Source organism: Meles meles, chromosome 9 (genome assembly GCF_922984935.1).
Source record: "Meles meles chromosome 9, mMelMel3.1 paternal haplotype, whole genome shotgun sequence".
NCBI lineage: Eukaryota > Metazoa > Chordata > Mammalia > Carnivora > Mustelidae > Meles > Meles meles.
The window spans coordinates 104679696-104705660 of record NC_060074.1 but is presented as its reverse complement, the minus strand read 5'-3'; the positions used below and the strand labels follow the sequence as shown (position 1 = coordinate 104705660).

Sequence of the window (25965 nt, the reverse complement as noted above, 5' to 3'; positions counted from 1 at the left end):
AAACATGCAAAGAGCTTAGATGTCCATTGGGGCGCCTGGGTGGCTCAGTGGGTTAAAGCCTCTGCCTTCGGCTCAGGTCATGATCCCAGAGTCCTGGGATCGAGCCCCACATCAGGCTCTCTGCTCTGCAGGGAGCCTGCTTCCTCCTCTCTCTCTGCCTGCCTCTCTGCCTAGTTGTGATTTCTCTCTGTCAAATAAATAAAAAATATTTAAAAAAAAAAAAAGAGCTTAGATGTCCATCAACTGACGAATAGATAAAGAAGAGATGAGACAGACAGACAGACAGACAGACAGAGACACACACACACACACACACACACACACACACACACACACACACACAAGAATATTATGCAGCCATCAAAAAAGAAACCTCACCATTTGCAACAACGTGGATAGAACTACAGGGTATTATGCTAAGTGAAATAGGTCAATCAGAGAAAGACAATTATCATATGATCTTATTGATACGTGGAATCTGAGAAACAAGGTAGAGGATCATAGGGGAAGAGAGGAAAAAAATGAAACAAGATGTACCCAGAGAGGGAGACAAACCATGAGAGACACTCAATCTCAGGAATGCTGGCATGGAGGAGGGTAGGAGGGAGGGGTGGCTAGGTGATGGACACTGGGCAGGGTATATGCTATCGTGAGCACTGTGAATTGTGTAAGACTGATGAATCACACACCTGTACCCCTGAAACAAATAATATATTATATATTAATAAAAAGAAAAAAATCCAGGATGGAAATCAAGCATTAGTCTTTTAACAAGCTACTAAGGGGGGGGGGTGCCTGGGTGGCTCAGTGGGTTAAGCCTCTGCCTTCAGCTCAGGTCATGATCTCGGGGTCCTGGGATGAGCCCCACATCGGGCTCTCTGCTCAGCAGGGAATCTGCTTCCCTCCCCTTTTCTCTCTGCCTGCCCCTCTGCCTACTTGTGATCTCTGTCTGTCAAATAAATAACATCTAAAAAAAAAAAAAGAAAACTCTGAAAGGTGAAAAGAAAGTGGCAGGCAGCTGGGCAAGGGAACTCCTTTTTTCTTTCCATTTCTTTTCATTGAGGTAAAATTCACATGATCTAAAACCAACCATTTTGTACAAATTAGTGGCATTTAATACACTGACAATATTGTGCGATCATCACTTCTACCTAGTTCCAAAACATTTTCATCACGCCAAAAAAAGTACCGTAACCATTAAACAGTATCCCTCCCCATCTCCTGGCAACCACTCATGTGCTTCCTGGCTTTATGGATTTATCTATTATGGACATTTCATATAAATGGAACCAAACATATATAACCTTTTGTGTCTAGCTTTTTTCACTTAGCATCCTGTTTTCAAGGTTTATCCATGCTGTATCATGTATCCACCCTTAATTTCCTTTTTGTAATGGTTAAGTAATATTCTTTTATATGGATATATCAGAATTTTTCAGTTGATGGCATCTGGATTGTTTCCACTTTTGGGTACTGTGAATCATGCTACCAAGAACACTGCTGGAGCATATGGAAATTATGTTTAACTTTTTGAGGTCCTACCAATCTCCTGACTGCAGCAGCTGTAGCAATTTATATTCCCACCAGCAATGTGTGAAATTCCAATTTCTCTAAATCCTTGCCAACATTTGTTATTTTCTATTCTTTTGATTAAAGCCATCCCAGCAGGTATGAAGTAGTACTTCAGTGTAGTCTTGATTTCCATTTCCATAAAAACTAATGATATTGAGGATTTTTTTCATGTGCTTATTGGTCATTTGTACCTCTCTGGAAAAATATCTAATCAAGTTCTTTGCCTATTTTATCTTTTTTTGGGGGGGAAGAGAGAAAGAGAAATTTTATGTTTTTGGGGGGAAGAGGGAAAGAGAGACTGTTAAGCAGACTCCATGCCCACCATGGAGCCCAATGTGGAGGTCTCAATCTCACAACCCTGAGATCATGACCTGAGCTAAAATCAAGAGTCAGGCACTTAACTGACTGAGCCACCCAGGCACCTTTCTGCTCATTTTAAAAACTGGGTTGATGATCATTTTGTTGTTCAGTTCTGTAAGTTCTTTTTATATTCTGGATGCAAATATTTTCTCCCATTTGTAGGTATCTTGATCATATACTTGGAAACACAAAAGTGTTAAATTTTTGTGAAGCCAAATTTATTTCTTTTGAGGTCATATTTATGGATTAACTGCCAAATCCAAGGTCATGAAAAATTACCTATGTATTTGCTTCTGAAACTGTTATGGTTTTAGCTCTTAACATGTAGTTCTTTCACCTTTTAAAGCTCATTTTCATATATGGTAGGTATATACCTAGACAGGGGCGCAACTTCATTCTTTTGCATGTGGGTGTCCACTAGTCCAAGCACCATTTGTTGGAGAAACTATTCTTTCCCTACTGAATACATCTTGGTAACTTTGTCAAAAACCTGCTGACCACAAATATATGGATTTATTTTCAAATGTATGGATTATTTTTTTCTGAGTCATGAGTTTTGCTTTCATCTCCCATACATCATAGATTTGGTTTTAGAGATTCCTACAACCCAGAAATGCCAACAGACACTAATAAAAACAGGTCAAAAAAAAAAAAAAAGGCCTGCTCTCATGGGTTGCTTGGGTGGCTCAATCAGTTAGGCATCCAACTCTTAATCTGAGGGTTGTTGAGTTCAAGTCCCATAATGGGCTCCATGCTGGACATTGGAGCCTATAAAACAAACCAACCAACAAACCTGTTTTCCCTAGCCAAATGACCAGGGAAAAGGGGGTTTCTTTTCTTTTCTTTTTTTCTAAGATTTTATTTATTTATTTGAGAGAGAGAGGGAAAGAGAGAGAGAGAGATCACACACACCCACATGGCGGGGAGGGAAGAGGAAGAGGGATTTACTCTCAAGCAGACTCTGCAATGCAAGGCTCAATCCCACAACCGAGACCATGACCTGAGCTGAAACCAAGAGTCAGATGCTTAACCACCTGAGCCACCCAGGACTGACCCTACTCCTGCCAAACCCAATGGAAAAACTGAGCCCATCTCCAGTAGTGTCATGGAAATCAAGTAGAAAGCCTAGAGTTCCACATGCCTCCTGGTACTAGCTGGGGGCCAGTGGGAACCTGGTTTACATTCTGCCAACCAAAGGCAAGCTACAAGACATAGTTACTCCTTAGTGGTGGTATCAGCAGAAACTGAGCATACTGCTGAACTTTCACTTCAGCTTCATGGTAACAGGCAGTGTTTGGCTTTCCTCACTAGTGGAGACATCAGAACACAAGAGGGAAGCCTAGACTTCCAATAACACCACCATTATGCTATAGCACATGGCATCTATCAAACAGAAAAAAGGAGAGCTATTTGGGAGAGGAGATAACTATGAAAAGAACAGTTAAATCTTGCAATAATAGATACCCATGCTGGATTTCATGTAAAACTAACCAAAATTAAAAGAGCAAAAGATTTTAAAACTCACTTACAGTGTGGATTACATGCATAGCCTTCAGTCAAGTCTCTGGACAACATACACACAAAGCAGAACAAAATAATAATACAAAGGTTCTGGAAACCAAATTATCATTACAACCACAATCAACAAAAGCAGGCCAGGGGCTGTATGCTACGAAGGTGACTCTCTGCAAAAAGAAGACTGAATATGATCCAGAGTCTCACAAAATACTGCCCCAAAATGTCTAGAATATGACCTAAAATCATTCATGTACAAAGAACCCGGAAAATCCCAACCAGAGTGAGAAAAAGCAATCAAAAGATGCCAACACTGGGATGCCTGAGTGGCTCAGTTGGTTAAGCGGCTGCCTTCGGCTCAGGTCATGATCCCAGCGTCCTGGGATCAAGTCCCATATCGGGCTCCTTGCTCGGCAGGGAGCCTGCTTCTCCCTCTGCCTCTGCCTACCTTTCTGCCTACTTGTGATCTCTCTCTCTGTCTCTCTCTCTCTGACAAATAAATAAATAAAATCTTAAAAAAAAAAAAAAAGATGCCAACACTGAAGCAGCCATCCTAAGAACATTTCAATGAGCCACTGATGAATGCTGTTTTAAAAAAAGAAAAAAAATGATCAGAATATTTCTGCAAAGAAATATAAAGGAACCAAAAGGAGGGGTGCCTAGGTGGCTCAGTCAGTTAAATGTCTGCCTTTGGTTTAGGTCATGATCTCAGGGTCCTGGGATCAAGCCCCATATTAGGCTCCCTGCTCACCAGAGAGCCTACTTCTCCACCCCTTTCCCCCACCCTGCTTATGTGCTCACTCTATCTCAAATATATATATATTTTTAAAATCTTAAAGAAAAAAGAACCAAAAGGAAATTATATAACTGAAAAATATAATATAGGAATAAAAACTAACTTGATGTGCTCAACAGCATGAAAATGAAAACAATCAATGAATTTCAAGACAGATGAATAGAAATTACCCAATCTAAATAAGAAAAAGAAAATAGACTGAAAAAAAGAAAATAACCAGATCTTCAGAGACACCAAAAGAGACAATGAAAAAAGATATAACAGTCTTATCCCTAGACTCCCTAAAAGAGAAGAGTTTCAGGGTAATAAAATATTTAAGGAAATACCAGATAAAATTGTCACAAATTTGGCAAGAAATAAAAGCACAAATTCAAGAATCCAACTGAATCCCAAAGAAAATGAATCCAAACAAATATACCGCAACATATCATGAACAAACTACTAAAAACAAAAGAAAAAAAGAAAAGTGCCTAGGCGGCTCAGTCAGATGGACGTCCAACTCTTGGTTTCTGCTCCGTTGTTACCTTGGAGTCAGGGGATCGAGCTCTGCCCAGGGTTCTGAACTCAGTGGAGTCTGTCTATCCCTCTCCCTTTGCTCCTCCCCCCAACTTGTGTGCGCTCGCTCCCTCTCTCTCTCTCTAGAATAAATAAATAACATCTTAAAAAATAAAAAAACAGAAAAAGGAAAAAATCTTGAAAGCAACTAGAAAAAGAATTAGACATTTACCTATAGGGAGTGGCAATTCAAATTAGAATAGATAGAAGGAAATTGTACATAATATTTTCCAGGTACTAAAAGAACTATCAACACAGAATTCTCTATTAAGAGAAAATACCATATAGGAATGACAGGTAAATAACAACATTCTCAGAAAAAGAAAAATTCAAGAGAATTTATCACTAACAGACCATCACTAAAGGAATAGCTAAAAGAAGTTCTCCAAGCCAGAAAGGAAACAATAACATGGAGAAACTTAGAAAAACAAAAAAGGATGAGCAAAAGAGTGGGAAAAACTAGGAAAAATATAAAGGCCTATATTTCTCTGTAGGATTAAATTATATTTGATGGTTCAAAGCAAACATTTTAACTTTATCTCACATGCTGCCCAATGTAGGTAGAGAAAAAAATAAGACAATTATAAAAGCGGGGCTGGGCGGGGCGGTAAAGGTCCCTAAAGGCAGGTAAGAATTTTCTTACTTCACTTAAGGCAGTAAAATATTGTTACCAATATACAGTTGACTCTTGAACAACACAGGGATTAGGGGTGCCAACTTCCATCCCCTGCCCCACAGTTGAAAACCTGCATATAACTCTTGATTCCCCAAAATCTTAACTAGTTATAGCCTCCTGGGGACTAGCCTTACTGATAACAAAAATGGTCAATTAACATATATTTTATATGTTATATGTATTATATACAGTATTCTTACAATAAAGTAAGCTGAGAAAAGAAAATACTAAGTTGTTAAGAAAATCATTTTAAAAAATACATTTATGGTCCTATACTGTATTTATCTAAAAAATTCTGCATACAAATTGACCCATGCAGTTCAAACCCATGTTGTTCAATGTCAACTACACTACTGTAGTTTGTATATACAAAACCACAAGAACAACCACCAAAAAAAGCTATGCAAAAATATACTCTCAAAAAAATATATATATACTCTCAAAACACTCAAATAAAAGTGAGATTCTAAAATATGTTCACATAATCTATTAGAAGGGAAGAAAAAAACATTAAAAAATTTAACAGACAGAAAGTAATAAAATAGCACACCTAAGCTCTAACATGTAAATAATTACATGAAAGTACATGGTCTAAACAGATGAATGTAAAGGCAGAGATTAACATAGTAGGAAAAAAAATGATCTAACTACCTATCATTTATAAAAAATTAAAACTTCAAAGAGAATATATGTAAATAGGAGCAAAGAGATAGGAAAAGATATATCATGCAAACATTAATTTTAAAAAGTACACTTAAGAGCAAATAATTTTACTAGAAAAAAAGACATTAAAAATATTTATGCACAAAAGAACATAGTTGGAAATGAAATAAAAATAGAGTGGGAAGAAAATTAGAAAATAGGAGAGAGTCCAGAAAAATAACTCTTACATTTACCACAGACTGGTTTGTTACAAGGGTGTCAAGAAAACTCAAATAGGAATGATTCTGTCCATCCAAAAAATGGTGTTGGGACCGTGCTCTCACACCGCACAAAAAAATAAACTCAAAATGGATTAAAGAGGAATGTCTGGGTGGCTTAGTGGGTTAAGTGTCTGCCTTTGACTCAGATCATGATCCCAGGGTCTAGAGCCTGCTTCTCCCTCCCACTCTGCCCCACTACTCCCTGCTCCTGCTTACTATGTCTCAAATAAAAAGAAATAAAATCTTTTAAAAAAATGGATTAAAGATCTAAATGTGTGACCTCAAACCATAAAAATCCTGAGAGAGAGAACAGGCAGTAATTTCTCTGATATCAGCCATAGCAACATTTCTCTAGATATGTCTTCTGGGACAGGAAAATAAAAGCTAAAATAAACTATTAGGACTACATCAAAATAAAAAGCTTCTGCACAGCAAAGGAAACAACCAACAAAACTAAAAGGCAACCTACTGAATGGGAGGCTGTATTTGCAATGACGTATTTGATAAAGGCTTAGTATCCAAAGTATTTTTAAAAAATGATACAACTCAACAGCCAAAATAATCCAATTAAAATATGAGCAAAAGATGTGAATAGGCATTTCTCAAAGAAGACATACAGATAGATGGCCAACAATATATGAAAAGACTGTCAACATCACTCATTGTCATTTGAATGCAAATCATGGCTAAAATTAAAAAACTCTTGCTCTCTCTCAAAAAAAGAAAAAAGGATATATGCACAACGCTATATTTATTGGACCATTATTTACACAGTCAAATTATGGAAGCAGTCCAAGTGTCCACTGATAAATGAATGGATAATGATACACACACACACACACACACACACACACAGACACACACACACACACAGGAGTATTATTCAGCCAGAAAAAGGAATGAAATCTTGTCATGTGCAACAACATGTGGAGCCAGAGTGTATAATACTAAGTGAAATAAGTCAGTCAGAAAAAGAGAAATATTGTATTATTTCACTCATATGCAGATTTTAAGAAACAAAACAAATGAGCAAGGGGGAAAGGAAGAGAAAGAGAGAGAGAGACCAATCAAGAAGCAGATTCTTAACTACAGAGAACAAACTGATGGTTACCAGAAGGGAGGTAGGTGGCAGGTGAAACAGGTGAGGGAAATTAAGAGTACACTTACTGTGATGAGCATCAGGTAATATACAGAACTGCTGAATCACGATGTTGTACCCCTGACACTAATATAACCCTGTACATTAACTAGACTAAAATTAAAATTAAAAACTTAACTTTAAAAATGGTGTTGGGACAACTGGATATGTACAGGCTAAAGAATGAAACTGGATCCCTACCTCTCACCTATAAAAAGTGAACTCCAAATGGACCATAGGCATAAAATTAATAGTTACCACCATAAAACCCTTTGAAGAAAACAGGAGTAAATCTTTGTGACCATGGCCAAGGAAATGGTATTTCAGATAGGACACCAAAAGCATGTGACAAAAGAAAAAAACAAATTGTAATTCATTAAAGATAAAAAAAAGTTTTCGTGTTTCAAAAAAAGGATACCGTTAAGAAAATGAAAAGACAACCTATGGCATGCAAGAAAATATTTGTAAGTCACTTATCTGATGAGTGACATGAATCCAGAAGATATGAAGAATTCTTAAAACTAATTATAAAAAGGAAAATAATTATAAAATGAGCATGGAATTTGAATAGACATTTCTACGAAGATAGACAAAAGGCCAGTAAAGTCATGAAAAGATTAAAAGTTAAAAGACAGGAAATCATTAAGAAAGCAAATACCATCATACCTATCAAAGAAACCTGGTAGAAATTCTTACATCAAATAAAATAGATTTTTAAAAACACTGCTAAGCATCAAGAAAATCATTACACTACATAACGATAAAAGGTGCAATTTGGGGGCGCCTGGGTGGCTCAGTGGCTTAAAGCCTCTGCCTTCGGCTCAGGTCATGATCCCAGGGTCCTGGGATCGAGCCCTACATCGGGCTCTCTGCTCAGCAGGGAGCCTGCTTCCCCCTCTCTCTCTGCCTGCCTCTCTGCCTACTTGTGATCTCTGTCAAATAAATAAATAAAATCTTAAAAAAAAAAAAAAAGGTGCAATTTGCCAAAACAATATACCAATTTTTAACTTTTATGCACCAGTGTAATTCCAAAAATACAGTGTAAGCCACGATAAAAAAAAAAAATTTACTACCTCATACCTACTAAGATGGCTACGATTTTCTTTAAAAGTGGAAAACAGGGGCGCCTGGGTGGCTCAGTGGGTTAAAGCCTCTGCTTTCGGCTCAGGTCATGATCCCAGGGTCCTGGATGGAGCCTTACATCGGGTTCTCTTTTTTAAAAAAAAGTGGAAAATAACAAGTGTTGGCAAATACATGGAGAAATTGGAGCTCTTAAACAATGCTGGTTCGAATGTGAAATGGTGCGGCCATTATGGAAAATATTTTTGTAGTTCCTTAAAAGCTAAAAGCATGATCCAGCATTTACACTCCTGAGTATATACCCCATGGAACTGAAAACAGGGACTTATTTAGATACTTTTATGCTACTATTCATTGCAACATCATTCACAAGAGGTGGAAGGTAAAAACAACCCAAGTGTCCATCAAAAGTTGAACAGAGACACAAAATGTGGTGTATCTATACAATGGAACATTTTTTCAAGAAGAAGGAATAAAGTTCTGATACATACTACATGGAATCCCGAAACATTATGCTAAATGTAACAAGCCTTATATAAAAGAACAAATATTATATGATTTCACTTAGATATCCAGAATACACAAATCCATAGATTTGGTATCAGGGGAAAATGGGACATTACTATTTAATGGTTACACAGTTTCTGTTTGGAGTGATGAAAAAGTTTTGCAAACAGTGGTAATGGCTGCAAAACAGTGTGATGTAATCAATGCAAATGAAATGTACCCTCAGAAATGGTTAAAGTAGTAAATTTTATGTTATATATATTACAATATTCAAAATTTAATATTGCAATATACCAAAAACCACTGAATTGTACAATGACAAGGATGAACTGTACACTTTAAATATGAAGTATATCTCAGTAAAGCTGTTTAAGCATACACAGAATAAAGTTGACAGACCCTACAAAGAGGAACTGACAAGCAGTTCCTACGCAGGAGATTTTAGCAAAAGTCAACAAAATTGAGCTACCTGGGTAGCTCAGTTGGTTAAGTTGCTGCCTTCGGTGCAGGTCATGATCCCAGGGTCCCGGGATCAAGCCCGGCATCGGGAATCCCTGCTCAGTGGGAAGCCTACTTCTCCCTCTCCCTCTGCCTGCCTCTCTACTTCTGCGCGTGCGCTTGCTCTCTCTCTCTCTCTCTCTCTCTCTCTCTCTCTCTGTGTCAAATAAATAAATAAAATCTTAAAAAAAAAAAGTCAATAAAACTACTGGCAAACCATAGAAAGAGTGAGATTAAAAACTGGAAACGTTAAGTGGTCAATAATTAAATGGGAAACACCACCACCAACTTTCAGTATTTCATTTCTAGGTATGATGTATGCCTAGGTATTTGTAAATATCTTTTAGCAGTTTATGGAAATTCTTTCCTATTTCTCGTGTGCTACATTTTTGTTTCTTAATACACTGGGAAATTGATCACATGGATTTTTTCCTTTATACTTTATATTCTCAAAATTAACCTAACTTGGCATAAACACCTAAGAGTATTTTTGTACATGCATATATAGTTTTAATTTGTTAATAATTTGTGGGAAATTTTGCAAATTTTGTTCATATTAGTCTATAATACTCCTTTATAATCTGACTAGCTGTTAATATGGAAGTTATGCTGGCTTTGCAAAATGAGTTGTAAACTGCTACTTTTTATTCACTGGAAGAGTGAGATTGGTGTTATTTTTTTAAATGCTGAAAAAATTAATTAGTAGAAGGTAAAACTGCAATACTACAATACAAGCAACAAAATGGCTAAAATTGTGAAAATACCACGTGTTGTGATGTAATGAGCATTGGGTGTTCTATAAGACTGATGAATCACTGAACTCTACCTTTGAGAAGCCTATAATACACTACATGTTAATTAATTGAATTTAAATGTAAAAAATCATAAAAAATAAAAATATCAAATGTTGGTGAGGATGTAGAACACATTTAACTCTCATAAACTGCTGGTGGAAGTGTACATGCAAAACTGCTTCACAAGATCTGACTCAGCCTTTCCACTCTTAGATATCTGCCCAACAGAAGTATATATATATGTGAATATATATATATGTGTAAGAAATGCATAGAGCTGCAGTATTCATAGTAGCAAACAAACCCAAGGGTCCACAAACAATGGACTGGATAAATTCTGGTATACTCATGCAATGATATCTCACTATTATTTTATGGCAAACACACCAAAATATTTTTTAAGTAGTATTAATATCTCATGCTTCTGTGGGTTGACGGGCCCAGCTTTGGTTCTTACTTGCGGTTCCAGTTAGATGGCAGCTAATAAATTCATCGGAAGTTTGACAGTACCATGATGTACAAGATGGCTCACTCACACTGTTGGCAACTGTGACCGACTGCTGGCTAAAATATCAGCTGGGGCTGTTAATGAGAAAGCCTATATATATGGCCTCTCCATACGGTACAGACTTCGCACAGCATGACAGCTGGATTTTGAGACTGTATGAGTTCTAAGAGACCCAGCTAGTATGTGGAAGGCTTCATGTCACAGAGTCTTCTTTACTGCCATGGACAAAACGAATCACAAAGACCAAACAAATTCAGGAGTGAGGAATTCTGCAATAGTGTGAATACTAAGAGGTATATAGTTCATTTAGGGGCCATTTTGGGAAACTGGCTACCAAAATGGAGTATTATACGGGGGGGGGGGGGGGGGGGATTTAGATTGAACTATATATGAAACTGTGGACACCAACATACAAAAACAGCAATTTCAAATGACTTACTCTAATAACAGTAAAAAATAAACAAAACCAATTATGTCAGTCTAGTGACTGCTCTGGGCAAGTAGTGAAAAGTAACAAGAAGGAAGTACAAGGGATGCTTCTAACGTATTGGTAATATTCTGTATCTTGACTCAATGGTGGTTTCACAGAAGATTTAACTTCGTAATTCTTATCAATCTTACATTTAGGATTTCTTTTAAGTAGGCTTCACGCTCAACATGGGGCTTGAACTCATGACCCCAGGATAAAGAGTTGCATTCTCTACTGATTGAGCCAGGTATGCACCCCTAAGATTTGATTTTTATTTTATGTATGTTATACTTCAAATAAAAAGTTAATTCTGCTCTTCGTACTATCAAAACCCTCAATGAAACACGATTCATAATCATTTAGAGTGGAAAAACTTTGTTTTACCAAGGAAAATTAGCAAGTAAGTGGCCCAGTGGGGATTCTATTTTATTTTCTTTTTCTTTTAGAGATTTTTTATTTATTTGTCAGAGAGAGAAAGAGAGTGCACGCACAAGCAGGGAGAACAGCTGGCAAAGGGAGAAGAAGGCTCCCCGCTGAGCAAGGAGCCTGATGCGAAACTTGATCCTAGGACCCTGGGATCATGACCTGAGCTGAAGGCAGATGTTTAACTGACTGAGCTACCCAGGTGTCCCATCTAATGTATTTCTTACTGATGCACACAAAACTTGCAAATTTTACTCTCTATACAGTAGAAACCCCCTATTTCAAAATTAGTCCCTAAAGCATTTGCCTTCCTTTAAAGGTGAACTAAAATAGATTTTTTCACAGGGAGATGAGGGATCTGTGCACTGGTCTGTCTTAATGTAGGCATTCTCATTTACCCAATGTTATTAATACGCAAATGCATAATGCAAACTATCAACTGAAGAAGAAATGTTTCTGTATAGGAGTGTGCTAAGGGGCAAACAAAATCTCTTGACTCCTTTCAAAAGTAAGAACACCCAACTAGTAGAAAACTGCAACTAAAAGAAGTTTCTTTCAAAAAAAAGTATTAATCAAAAAATTTTCATTTAACACTAATTTTAGAGCACAATTTCTCAACCAACTTTGGCACTGAGGACATTTCATGTCAGATAATTCTGGGAGCAGAGGGCTATCCCGTGTATTACAGAATGTTTAGCTGCATCCCTGGTTTCTACCCAGCAGATGCCAATAGCTCCTACCAACTGTGACAACCAGAATGTTTTGACATTGCCAAATGTCCCTGGGGGCAGGGAGAGCAGGTACAAAATCAGCCCCATTTGAGAATTATCACTATAGGTGTACACGGGCTCAAAACTCTTGCTAAAGACAACACTTGTAAAACGATACATTCGTTTTCACATTTTTTTAGAAAAATACTGAACAGAAAACCTACTCTATGAGTAAGAATATTAAATATAATATAGCTGTGGACATGGATTTTCATTAGGTCCCATTTAGTATATGTAATGAATAAACAGGAAAATGTGCTCTATAAATAATAGCTAATTGCAGAATATTAATGAGGCCAAGGCAGTCTTCAATCCCTCCCAACTGTGTTTTTCTGTAAGGACAGAGACTACAAACATTCAAATTATCTTGTGTACTCTTGTAAAATATAGATTTCTGAGCCCCAAAACAGACCTATGAAATTGAGATGTGGAGACAGCAATGTGAACTTCTAATAAGCCTTCCTTAAGAGCGCACAATTAAATACCTATACATACGAAAATATAAGAAAAACAGCACCAGGGAGTACTTATCTCCAATCTTTCATGACCACAACTTTTAAGATATCTGTAATCTGTGTCACTGATCAGAAGAAGATACAGAGAAGCAACACACCAGTCAACCAACAGCAGATGGTGAGGAAGATAAAAGCATCAGTTTGAAGAGTCAAAGGGCCAGGATTTTGGTCTTCGTCTACCACTTACTTGGCCTGTAGCTATGAGCAGGGCACAAACTCCCTGGGTTTCAATTCTCTGTGAAAAAGAGATAATTGTCATGCCACACTGTTACTGACAAAAAGAATCAAAAACAGATGTGAAAGCTCTGAGGAAAAACAGCACGATTCTAAATGATTACTATTATCTGACAGATACAAAGCTACAGCTAAGAAGAGAGCCATGCTCAGTAAAATTATCCAACGAAATACTAATTTGGATATATAGAAGAAACCTGTTTCTAGAGAAACATATTCTAAATATTATTCAAACAATACAAAATAAAAGCATAGTTATGTGGTATCTAGGTTAAGCAAGAGAACATACTGACAAGCAGGAAACTTTCTACAGATGAGCTCAGAGTCAGTCAAGTGTCACTTTATAGAAACAAGTATCAAAGTAGGAAAGATGCTACACAACTACCAAAGAAAAACTTGCTTTAGTATAATACAGCTAAGAAAAGATTTATATTCAATTTCTGGTGCAGACCAACATGAAATAAGCACAGTAGAAGCTACTTTTCTCACTGATTACAACTGAAGACTTGAGATAAAAATATATAAATCAATTATATAAGTAATCCAAAAAAGTGAAATTACAAAAAAGTAAATTACAGCAGGCAGAGTGGAGAGGCAAAATTGCAATCTGAGATATGGTGAACTTTCCAGGTGTTCTTTTGTTCCCCTTTCTTTAATTTTCTTTACTTAAACCTTTGACTCAGAGATGGGTCGAATGAGGGGAACTGCACAGTAGGCGCTGCAGCAAAGAAGACAAAGGAAGAGAAGGAGCCCTGTGAACTGAAGAGTGTGTTGGGGGGACACATTTTCCTCTCTACCAGCTTTGCCCCAGGGACAACCCCAGTTGTGTAATGGCATGGCCATGGTGATGATACTGTAGGAACTAAAAGACTCAAGAGAACACCCATCTCTGTACAGAGGAACAGGAAAAAAGGGTTTTTTGAAGAGCAGGGAGCAATCTCTGCTTGTTTGTTTTTTATACTTCACTTTTCTCTCAGCACTACACCCTAAGGCAATCCTACAGCACTGCCCAACAAAGAAAGACTACGCTACACAGAAAAGAATCTCAACCCTCTGAGCACAGTAATTATTGAAAAGTGGCCACCAGAATCCAGAAAATGTGGAGAAAAGCCTGCAAAGTATAGGAGACTGTAAATCAGCATAAGTCCTGGGCTCTTGCCAAAGCTGTGCGTGTGCTGAATACACCCAAAGAACCACAGCAGTGACTGAGAACTGAGCTCCAGCGTCAGCCTCAAACTAGCTCTTCAACGCTGCAGGCCAAGTCAGATCCAAAGATCACAGGCTTTGGAACTGAATTCAAGTTGGAACCAATGCCCCCCAAAATGAGAAGTATTTGAGTACTGGATTAATCACCCACTAAAATAACAACAAAATTACTATTATAGAATGGATTTTAAAAAGACACAGAGTCTCATAAGATTCCAAAATGTCCAGGATACAATAAAAAAATAACCTGGTACACTAGAATCAGAAAAATCTAAACAATTTTCAAGATAAAAGATACCCTGAGATGTTTCAATTATCAGGCAAAGACTTTAACATACACAGTACAACTATCCTTCATGAATAAGGAACGTGTATACTCTTAAAATGAAATAATATACAGAAATTCAAGAAAAAATATATACATACACATACATATATATATCTGGAAAGTCAATTTAAAGGTCATGAGCAACGTATCTAATCTGAAAGAAAGTGAAAGTTTTTATAAAAAATGAACAGAGGGGGCGCCTGGGTGGCTCAGCGGGTTAAAGCCTCTGCCTTCGGCTCAGGTCATGGTCCCAGGGTCCTGGGATCGAGCCCCGCATCGGGCTCTCTGCTTGGCTGGGAGCCTGCTTCCTCCTCTCTCTCTCTCTCTGCCTGCCTCTCTGCCTACTTGTAATCTCTATCTGTCAAATAAATAAATCTTTAAAAAAAAAAAAAAAAAAAAAAAAGAACAGAGAATCAAGACAAAATTTAAAATTCACATCACTAGAGTTCCTGAAGAAGACAAGAAAATATTTGAAAAAGTAACAAATGAAAGTATCCTAATTTGTTCCAAGAAATGGATTTAATGATAAGAAAACCTCAGTTAAATAAAACCAAGGCCAGATCCATCAAAATCAACCCACTGAAAGATAAACTCAATTTTTAAAAAAATTTAAAGGACAGGAATATTTTTTTTTAAAGATTTTATTTATTTATTTGACAGATAGAGATCACAAGTAGGGAGAGAGGCAGGCAGAGAGAGAGAGAGAGAGAGAGAGAGGAGGAAGCAGGCTCCCTGCCAAGCAGAGAGCCCGATGCGGGACTCGATCCCAGGACCCTGAAATCATGACCTGAGCTGAAGGCAGCAGCTTAAACCACTGAGCCACCCAGGCAATTCACATAGGGAAACAGTAATTTGAATGACTGCAGAGTCTGGATCAAAACTATGAAGTGGAGCACCTGGGCAGCTCAGCTGGTTAAGTGTCTGCCTTCGGCTCAGGTCATGATCCTGGGGTCCTAGGATCAAGGCGCCCATCAGTCTCCCTGCTCAGAGGGGAGCCTATTTTTCCCTTTTCCTCTGTCACTCCCCCTGCTTGTGCTCTCTCTGTCAAGTAAATAAAATCTTAAAACAAAAACAAACAAACAAAAAAAACCTATGGAAGTCACAAAACAGCCAAGCTACATATTTAAAGCACAGAGAAAAAAGAGCTATCAACCTAGAAATCTATACCCATTGAAAATATTCTTCTATTATAAGACAACTCAAAACACTGTCACACAAAGGAAAATTAAGAGAACTTAAGAAACTCTTCACTTAATTGAAATGAAACCACAGGAAAACTGGAAACTTCAAGCAAAAGGAACGAAGTATCTGGGTAAATATAAAAAACTATTTTCTCGGGGCACCTGAGTGGCTCAGCGGGTTAAGCCTCTGCCTTTGGCTTAGGTCAATATCTCAGGATCCTGGGATCGAGCCCTACATCAGGCTCTCTGCTTAGCAAGGAGCCTGCTTCCCCCTCTCTCTGCCTGCCTCTCTGCCTACTTGTTAACTCTCTCTGTCAAATAAATAAATACAATATTAAAAAAAAAAAAAAAACCAAACTATTTTCTCCTACTAAATTATAGGGGCACCTGGGTGGCTCAGTTGGTTAAGCATCTGCCTTTAGCTCAGGTCATGATCTCCAAGTCCTGGGATGAGCCCTGTATCTGGCTCCCGGCAGAGAGGAAAGTCAGTTTCTTCCTCCCACTCTGCCACTTCCCCTGCTTGTGCTCTTCCTCTTTCTCTCTCAAATTAAAAGTAAAATAAAATAAATTACATAAAATATGCATTACTATCAAAAGTAAAACTTATGTATGTTTGGGGAGATTTCATTCCATGTAAAATTAAAACATATGACAAACATACCCAAAAAAGGGAGAAGGAATAGGAAACTGTATGGATGGAACTGTATAGTTTTACTTGAAGTGGTGAAACATGAGATCTTAAGCAACTGAGCCTCCCACACATCCCATTTATTTTTTTTTTAATATTTTATTTATTTATTTGTCTCAGAGACAGAGAGAGAGGAGCAGAGAGATGGAGCGCACAAGCAGGGGGAGAAGTAGGCTCCCAGCTGAGGAAGTAGCCCGATTCGGGACTTGATCCCAGGACCCTGGAATCATGACCTGAGCTGAAGGCAGAAGCTTAACTGACTGCGCAACCCAGGTGCCTCGTAAAACAGGAAATATAAGTACACTGTAAAAAGTAAGTATATATGTTATAATCGATACCGCACCCTTGAAAAAACAATAAAGAAAAAAGATACACCAAAACTGAATACTAAAAATACTCAAATAATCCAAATGATGGCAAGAAAGGAAGAAACAACAAACAGAAGGGATAAACAAAAGAACTTAAAAATAGAAGGACTAAATTGAATGAATTCAATAATTTCATTACATTTAAATTAAAAGACATTAACTGTCAGACTGTATTTTTAAAGATGACCCAATTATACACTGCCTACTAAATTTCCACTTTAATATAAAAATGTATATACATTAATAATAATAAAATGAAGAGACACAATATGCAAACACTACTCAAATGGAAGATGAAGAGTACTGACAGAGAAGAAAGAAAGAAAGATAGAAAGAAAGAACGAACCAGAAGAAGAAAGAAAATGACCAGGGATAATGACAGTCATTACATAATGATAAACGAGTCAACTCAACAAGAAGTAACAATCATAAATAGGTATACAACAGAGGTAATACAAATACATGAGGTGAAACTAACATAATTGATAGACAAATGTTCAATTACACAATTATAGTTGAAGACTTAACATTCCTCCTTGAAAAACTGACAGAGCAAAGCAAAGAGAGAAATCAGCAAGGTTATAAAAACACTATGAGTCAATAACCTAACTGACATTTACAGACCTCTCCATGCAAAAAAAGCAGAATGTACATTTTTCCCCAAGGGCTATACCATTTACTAAAATATGCCATAAACCTTATCAAATTTAAAAGAACAGAAATTATACAAAGCACACTCACTAGACATAATGGAATTAAAATTAGTAAGAGAAAGGGGATTGAAAAATCCTGTGAAAAATCCTCAAATATCTGTAATCCAACATACATGTAAATAAACCAGGAAAGAATGAAAGACACAAAAACAATAGTAAATCCTAAAGGAACATCAATATGTACAAAACTGATTAAGATACAGAATGTGATCAGAGATATAAGAGCTTTCCTTAAAAGAAGGTAGCAGTTCTAACAACTGTTAGGAGTGAAACACAGTAAGCCTCGAGAAGCTAATTTCTCGACTACATGATAAACTCTGAGTAAGCAATTTAAGTAGAAGAATGAGGGCTGAGGCAAGGTCGTAGTATCTATTTTTCAATTTTTCAACCTTTATTAAACTATAGTTGACAAATAAAATTGTATATATTTAAGGAGTACAATGAGATGCTTTGATGTATGTACACATTATGGAATAACTAAACTACAAACTTACTACTTACCAAGTAAGTAAGATGACTCTTGTTATAGTCTGCCAAAAAACACATAAAATAGAAATGGGAAGGGGAGGTAAACTGAAAACATACACACCTGATCTGAATGCAAATACAAGGAGGTAGTTTCAAATTTCATTGTAAACAATCATCCATTTTTGTTACACTTATTAAGGAGAAAGAATGAGCAACTTACTGCTTAAAATGTTAAGGCAAATTAAGTAAACTTCCAAAGCAGAGAGCATCAGAACCAGCCCTGTTCACTGGTGAATTATACCAAACATGTTAGAAAAAAACTGTATCAATTCTCTACGATTCCTTTCAGAGGGTAGAAGCAGAAAGATTACTTCCAAACTCACTCTATGAAGCCAGCATTACATCTCCATCAGAGCTCTGCATGACCACGCACATTGTCAGTGAGCAGTAATTCTGAAAGAAATCTTTTTCTCTGAGCAGGTCTCAATAATGGGCTTAAAATATTCACTAAACCATGTTGTAAACAAATGTGCTATAATCCAGGCTTTGAAAAAAAAAAAAAAATCCAGGCTTTGTTTCCCCATTTATGGATCACAGGGAGAGTTGATTTAGCATAACTCTTAAGGACCAGAGGTTTTTTTTTTTAAAGATTTTATTTATGTATTTGACAGAGACACAGGGAGAAAGAGACCACAAGCAGGGGGAGTGGGACAGTGAGAAGCAGGCTTCCCACTGAGCAGGGAGTCCAATGTGGGGCTCGATTCCAGGACCCCAGGATTATGACCTGAGCCAAAAGCAGATGCTTAACTAAGCCACCCGGGTGCCCCAAGGACCTGAGGATTTTCTGAATGATCAATGAGCACAGGCTTCAAATTAAAGTCATGAGCTGCATTAGCCCCCAGCAAAAGAGTCAGCCTGTCCACTGAGGCTTTGAAGCCAAGAACTGACTTCTCTCTAGTTGTCAAAGTCCTAGATGGGATCTTCTTCCAAAAGAAGGCTGTTTTGTCTACTTTGAAACTCTGTTATTTAGTGTAGCTACACTTTCACGTAGCTCCATCTTCTGGAACAACTGGCTGCTTTACCTTGTAGCAAATGGCCTTTACGTAACATTAGCAAAATGGCCTCCTTCCTTAAATCTCATGAAACTACCTCTGCTAGCTTCAAACTCTTCTTCTACAGCTTCCTCACCTCTCTTAGCCTTCAGAGAATTGAAGAGAGTTAGGGCTTGCTCTGGATTAGGCTTTGGTTTAAGGGAATGTTGTGTCCGGTTTGATCTTCTATTCAGACCACTCAAACTTTCTCCTTATCAGCAATAAGGATATTTCATTCTCTTATCATTTGTGTGTTCACTGGAGTAGCATTTTTAATCTCCTTAAAGAATTTTCCTTTGCATTCACAACCTAACTGGTGCAGCTCTCAGCCTGTCTCAGCTTCTGACATGCCTTCCTCACTAAGCTTACTCAGTTCCGATTTTTGATTGAAAGTGAGAAACAAGGAGGTGCGTGGATTGGTTTAAGCATCCAATCTTGATTTCAACTCAGGTCATGATCTCAGGGTAATGAGACCAAGCCCTGTGGTAGTGTGGAGCCTAATTAAGAGTCTCTCCTTCTCCCTCTGCCCCTCACACCGCTCCCACACACACACGTACAATCTCGCACTAAAAAAATAAATAAGTAACATGAGAAACATGTGACTATCCCTTTCACGTGAACATGAAGACACCACTGTAGGGTAATTAACTGTCCTAATTTCAATATTCTTATGTTTCAGGGAATGTGAGGCGCAAGGAGAGGGAGAAAGAAGAAAGATAAGGTAACAACTAGTCAGTGGAACAGTTAGAACACACACATTTAATCAGTTATAGATTAACTGTAAAGATGTAGTTCATGTCACTGCAAAACAATTGCAATAATAACATCAAAGATCACCATAACAAATATAATAATTAAAAGGTTTGAAATATTTCAAGAATTACCAAAATGTGACACAAAGTGAGCAAATGCTGTTGGAAAAATGGAGCCAACAGACTTGCTCAATACAGAGTTGCAACAAACTTTCAATTTGTAAAAAAAAAAAATACAGTCTCAGCAAGTGCAACAAATCAAAGTGCAATAAAATGAGGTATGCCTATAATTTGAAAGCACAAAAACTAAAGCTCAGGGGAGAAAACTAAGCATATTTTTAAAAAGAAGAAATGAGTTATTCTAGGAAAAATAAAATATCATCAAAATATACTGCTTGACTTTCCAGTAAATTAATTTGCATAATCACAAAAAAAGTAAACAAGGACACCAATTAAGGCAAAATCTGCCAACTGCCCACATCATACCCATTTTCTCTCACTTCTTTAAAATAAAACTCCAGGGGCACGTGGGTGGCTCAGTGGGTTAAAGCCTCTACCTTCGGCTTAGGTCATGATCTCAGGGTCCTGGGATCCAGCCCTGCATCGGGCTCTCTGCTCAGCGGGGAGCCTGCTTCCTCCTCTCTCTCTCTCTCTGCTTGCGTCTTTGCCTACTTATGATCTCTCTCTGTCAAATAAATAAATAAAATCCTTTAAAAAAATAAAATAAAATAAAACTCCAGTATTTTTGGGGGTAGCAATAATATCTAAAATACTCAGCACTGGGGTAGCAGGCTGGCTCAGTCAGGAGAGGATGTGACTCTTGATCTCAGGGTGGTTGTGAGTTCAAGCCCCACATTAAAACCTACTTTAAAAAAATAAAAATAAAATAAAATATCCAGCCCTTGCAGTCCCAATGAGGGCATGTGACTAAATTTTGGCCATTAAGATATAACTGGAAGCTACAGGGTAGAATTTATAAGCAATGCTCCTTAAGACTCGGGAACAAAACTGGCATGTGCCCTTTCTGCTTCTCCATTTTCTCCTACTTATAAGCAGAAAAGAGTTAGAGGTTCCTGGAAAAATGAAGAGAGACAGAACTTTCTTGACATAAGAAAAGTCATGTTAGGCTCCCAGACATCTTGTGAAAGGATGGAAGAGCAAAGAGCCACTATCAGGACAGGATATAACCTATGTATATCAGGGATAATAAATCAATGGTAAAACTCCCAGTGCCAACTCAAAAGTTAAGACTGACCTGATATATACATCCTTGAGTTATCTATGTAGGATCTACACCTCTCTGAGCACTCAGACACGAACCAACTGGAACCAAAGAATTGATGACTGCTGGCCCTCATGACTTTGACCTGGACTCAGTCACTCTCAGATGTCTTCTTCCCTCCTTCCACACTATACTCCCCATTGTGCAAGCCCCTACATATGTGCACAGTCTTAGCTTAAAAATTCCTCAATTTTGTTGTTCAGGAAAAACTGCTTTGGGAAAGATTCCCAGTGTTCTCCTCTACTTATTACAAGTAAAACCCTTTCTTTTCCTGTTCTTTGCCTTAGTTGTGTCTTTTGGTTCAATATACCAACAGGCAAACCGAGTTTTGGGTAACACTGCCACCTACCGAAAAGCTGACAAGCATGTTAGAGCTGTAAAAACTTCACTGAATCATGAAGTAATCTTACATACATAGCCATGCTGCCAGGGAAGCAAAGGACAAGCAGGGAGCCTGACTCCTTGGTAACTATGAAGTTGCTATCCCTTTCCTGGATTGTCAATCTCCAGAATTCTTTTACGTGAAAGAAAAATGAACTTTAAGCTCCTTTAAGTTATGGTTATTTCTAGTTTCTTTTATTAGAAATGTAATTCTGACAAATATAAGATACATAAATACTAGATAGAGGGATGGATAAACAGATACACAGATTTAAATAAAAATTATGACAAAAGAATATGGGGGGGGTGAAGATGTAAAATGGACCAAATATTAAATCCTCATCTTGCCTAACAGGAAGTCAATATAATGTCCAAAAGAGACTGGGGAAAGAGTGGTAAAAAAAAAAAAAAATTATGTCCAAAATAAAAAAACATAAACCAGCACAGAAAAATGGAGTAAATGCCTAAAATATAACTCCAAAGGTATTTGGAAACTAGCACTAAAAGAGCGAGAGTTGATTCCAGTCCCACCAAGCAGGAGCACACAGCCAGCATCCTGGCCATGGCCGATCTGGGGCGTAGGGTTATTGCTATCAAGCTGGACAGTGTATAGTGTGCCCTGGTGGGTGAGATCATCAGGCACCTGGAGCAGCAGGGGTTCCATCTCATGGCCATGAAGCTCCTACAGGCCTCTGAGGAACTCCTGAAGCAGCACTCCATTGACCTGAAGGACCACCCATTTTTCCCAGGGCTGCTGAAGCCCATGAGCTCCAGGCCAGTTGTGGTCACAGTCTGGGTGGGGCTGACTGTGGAGAAAACAAAGCAAGTGATGCTTGGGGAGACCAACTCAGCAGATTCTAAGTCAGGCACCAACAGGGACTTTTGGATTCAAGTTGGCAAGAACAACATTCATAGCAGCAATTCAATAAAAAGTACAGAGAAAGAAATCAGCCTGTGGTTTAAACCTGAAGAACTGGTTGACTACAAGTCTTGTGCTTCTGACTGTATCTATGAATAAAACGTGACCAAAGCATCAGTCCCCTTTGTCAGTAGATGATGTGTCCCTAGACATAGCTCTTCAGTCCACTGACTTGAAAGTAACAGAATTGATCTTTCTTTTCTAAAACACACATACCAATAAAGCCTTTGGCAACTGGAAAAATAAATAAATAAATAAGAAGGTGGGAGCATGTCATTAAGCTTTCATTATATGCTTTGTCCTGTTTGGTTTTAAAAAACTATTTAAAATTGTACGTTACTACGTAGATAAAAATTAATAACCACAAAATTAATTACTGAATAATTTAATCAGCCACTACAAATTGTAGCACTAACATGAAGAAACGACCTTTTCCAAAGAGAAGCTTGGCCTTTGCTCTTCACTAATAGGAGGTGATCTCTAGACCCTTGGAAACAGTCTGTGTGTATTGTCACATACAGTGGCCAGGACAAGGTGACAAATTCTATGACTCCTTGAAGAGGACTTGAAGTCCTTGGTTTTGACTCCTTCTAGACTGCACAATCCATCTCTTCCCTTGGATGACCTTAATCTGTATCCTTTCCCTGTAATAAACTATAATCATGAGTATAACAGCTCTCAATGAGTTCTGTGAATCCTCCTAACAAATTACTGAAACTCAGGGTGGTTTTAGAAATCCCCCAAATGGGGACGCCTGGGTGGCTCAGTCATTTAAGTGGCTGCCTTCAGCTAAGGCCATGATCCCAGGGTCCTGGGATCGAGTCCCACATCAGGCTCCTTGCTCAGCAGGGAGCCTGCTTCTCTCTCTGCCTCTGCCTGCCACTCTGTCTGCTTGCGCAGGCGCTCTCTCTCTCTCTCTCTCTCTCTCTGACAAGTAAATAAATAAAATCTTTAGAAAGAAAGAAGAAATCTCCCAAATGTGCAACTGATGTCAGAAGTCAGGGCAACTGGGTGGATGCTGTGCCCCTAAACTTTGCAACTTGGCTGACTCTGGGTTACTAAAGAGGAAGGAAAGAAAAGAAGACAAAGGCAGGAAGGGATATTACATTTCTAAAATGACTTAATAGAATCCTTATTGACTGCTTCATATACATTCATTTAATCCTGATAACCTTAATAGATTATATTATTTCCACCTATACAGAAGGAAATTATATATATATATGAAGGTCAAGTAAGTGGGACAATGCCACAGAGCAAGCATATGATAGGTCCAGGATACAAATCTAGCCTTTTGAATTCCAAGGCCCATGCACTTCTCATTATACTATGCTACCACCCTACACCACAACTTCGTTTATCAATTATTCATGGTGTTAATCTTAATTTTGACATCACTATATGTTTAAATAATCTGTGAGGTAATCTAATAGCTACAATCCATGACCAGATCTATGTAGTTCTTTGTAAAACTAGCACAGTTTCATTCAAGTTATTCTTTTTCTTTAAAACATTCTGTTATTTGAGAGAGAGAGAGAGAGGGAGCATGAGCAGGGGGAGAAGCACACAGGGACAGAGAGGAAGAGAGAAAGAATCTCAAGCAGACTCCACAATGAGTGCAGAACCTGACACAGGGCTCAATCTCGAGACCCTAAATTCATCACCTGAGCCAAAATTAAGAGTTGGATGCTTAACCAACAGGACCACCCAAGTGCCCAAGTTATTCTTGATGAGGAAAAATGAAAGTCACTTCATAGTAAGGCAAAGTTAAATGATATCAAAAAAATATGCAGTGAATCCATCACTGTAAATTAACCTACTACTAAACTCAAGTGCCTATTCACTTCCAGATTTAACATGGGGAAAAAAATTAAATGCAAAGAAACAGTGAAAAGCACTATCAGCACTGAAGTTTATTATAAACAAACCAAAGGAAGCATGAAAAAGAAGTGTCTGCACATTCAGAAAAATGTTTGTCATAACATTATTACTGATTCATCACATATTACAGCTGTTGCTTTTCTTTGTAGAAACCAAACAAGTTACATTAAAAATTATGTGTAGAATTCAGAAGGTGAATGAAAAAAGTCATAAAACCAGTTACCAGGAAAAATATTTAAGAGGAAGACATATTACTATGCTGAAATCACAAGGAGGAAGAGAAAAGAGCTTCAGGATAAGTGAAGATTTCTGAAAGTGAGCAATCTGCTATACTGTACATGCAATGCATGAATATACGGGTTGTTTTATTTTGGAAGTGTAATTATTTTAAGTCTTATTTTAGAAAAGAATATTAAATAAAGACAAAGACTCAAGTAAGACTAAATGGACGCTACCTTTAATATATAACCAAATTTCTAATATATAGATACCAAACTATCTAATTTTGAGTAGGAATACCATTCAAAATGGGTACAAAGATGAGAAGCAGGTTCTTTTCTACAGTATTGTGATCATCAAAGTCCATCCACCAACACCAACTCACACCAGCCCCTAGGCAGAGAGTCATACTGGGCACCAAGGATTCCTCCAGGGGATTCTTGGTTCCACAGGAGACTCCGAACAAAAAATTACCTGGGAGAAGGGGAGAGACCATGGTGCATCAGAAAGGGAGTCATGTAGCTTACCTGTATGGTAACAACTATATCTTTATGGTCACCAACACCATTCCAACGAATACTGAAAGCATGTCTGCAAGTTTTAGCACAGAAACAGAGTGTGGCATATATTCTTTCTCAAAAAACAGGACTCAAGTAGCTGAGAAGAGCATGCTATTCAACTTCAAGAAAGACACACAGACCAAAAGCAAGAAGCAGACCCCAAGCTAACTACCTAGTTTCATCAAATTACTCATGGTAACCTGTGGCCTAGACAAACAGCCTTTACATTCAGTACGATACAAAAAGACAATATGACAGCAAAAACATTTAAATGATTATTCCCTCAAAGAATATGAGATAAGGTAAAAAAAAAAATAGTGTGTTACCAGGTCTATACTTCATATACACTATTAGTATGGCAGTTAAGAGAGGAACAGTGTGGGCTAAAATATTTAACAATGATTTTGAAGATGCTGGATATGTAAACACAAACACAAAATAGTTAAACAATTAAGAGCCAAACAAAGTTTCTCTGATTAACAGGTGAGACCAGACCAACTAGGATTAAGGTGCATCTCAAATGCGGCAGATGACTTGAGCTGAAATCTTCTAAAATAACGAACCAATGGTCCATGTACATAGGGCTTCACCTTTG

At 37.7% G+C, this 25965-nt stretch overlaps 1 protein-coding gene and 1 pseudogene across 3 annotated transcripts in view; one reads left to right on the top strand and one right to left on the bottom strand.

Moving 5' to 3' along the window:
- Positions 1 to 25965, bottom strand: part of PTPN4 (protein tyrosine phosphatase non-receptor type 4) — a 223384-nt gene that overhangs the window by 142069 nt on the left and 55350 nt on the right. The window lies entirely within an intron of this gene.
- LOC123950700 lies at positions 22354 to 22809 on the top strand (annotated as a pseudogene).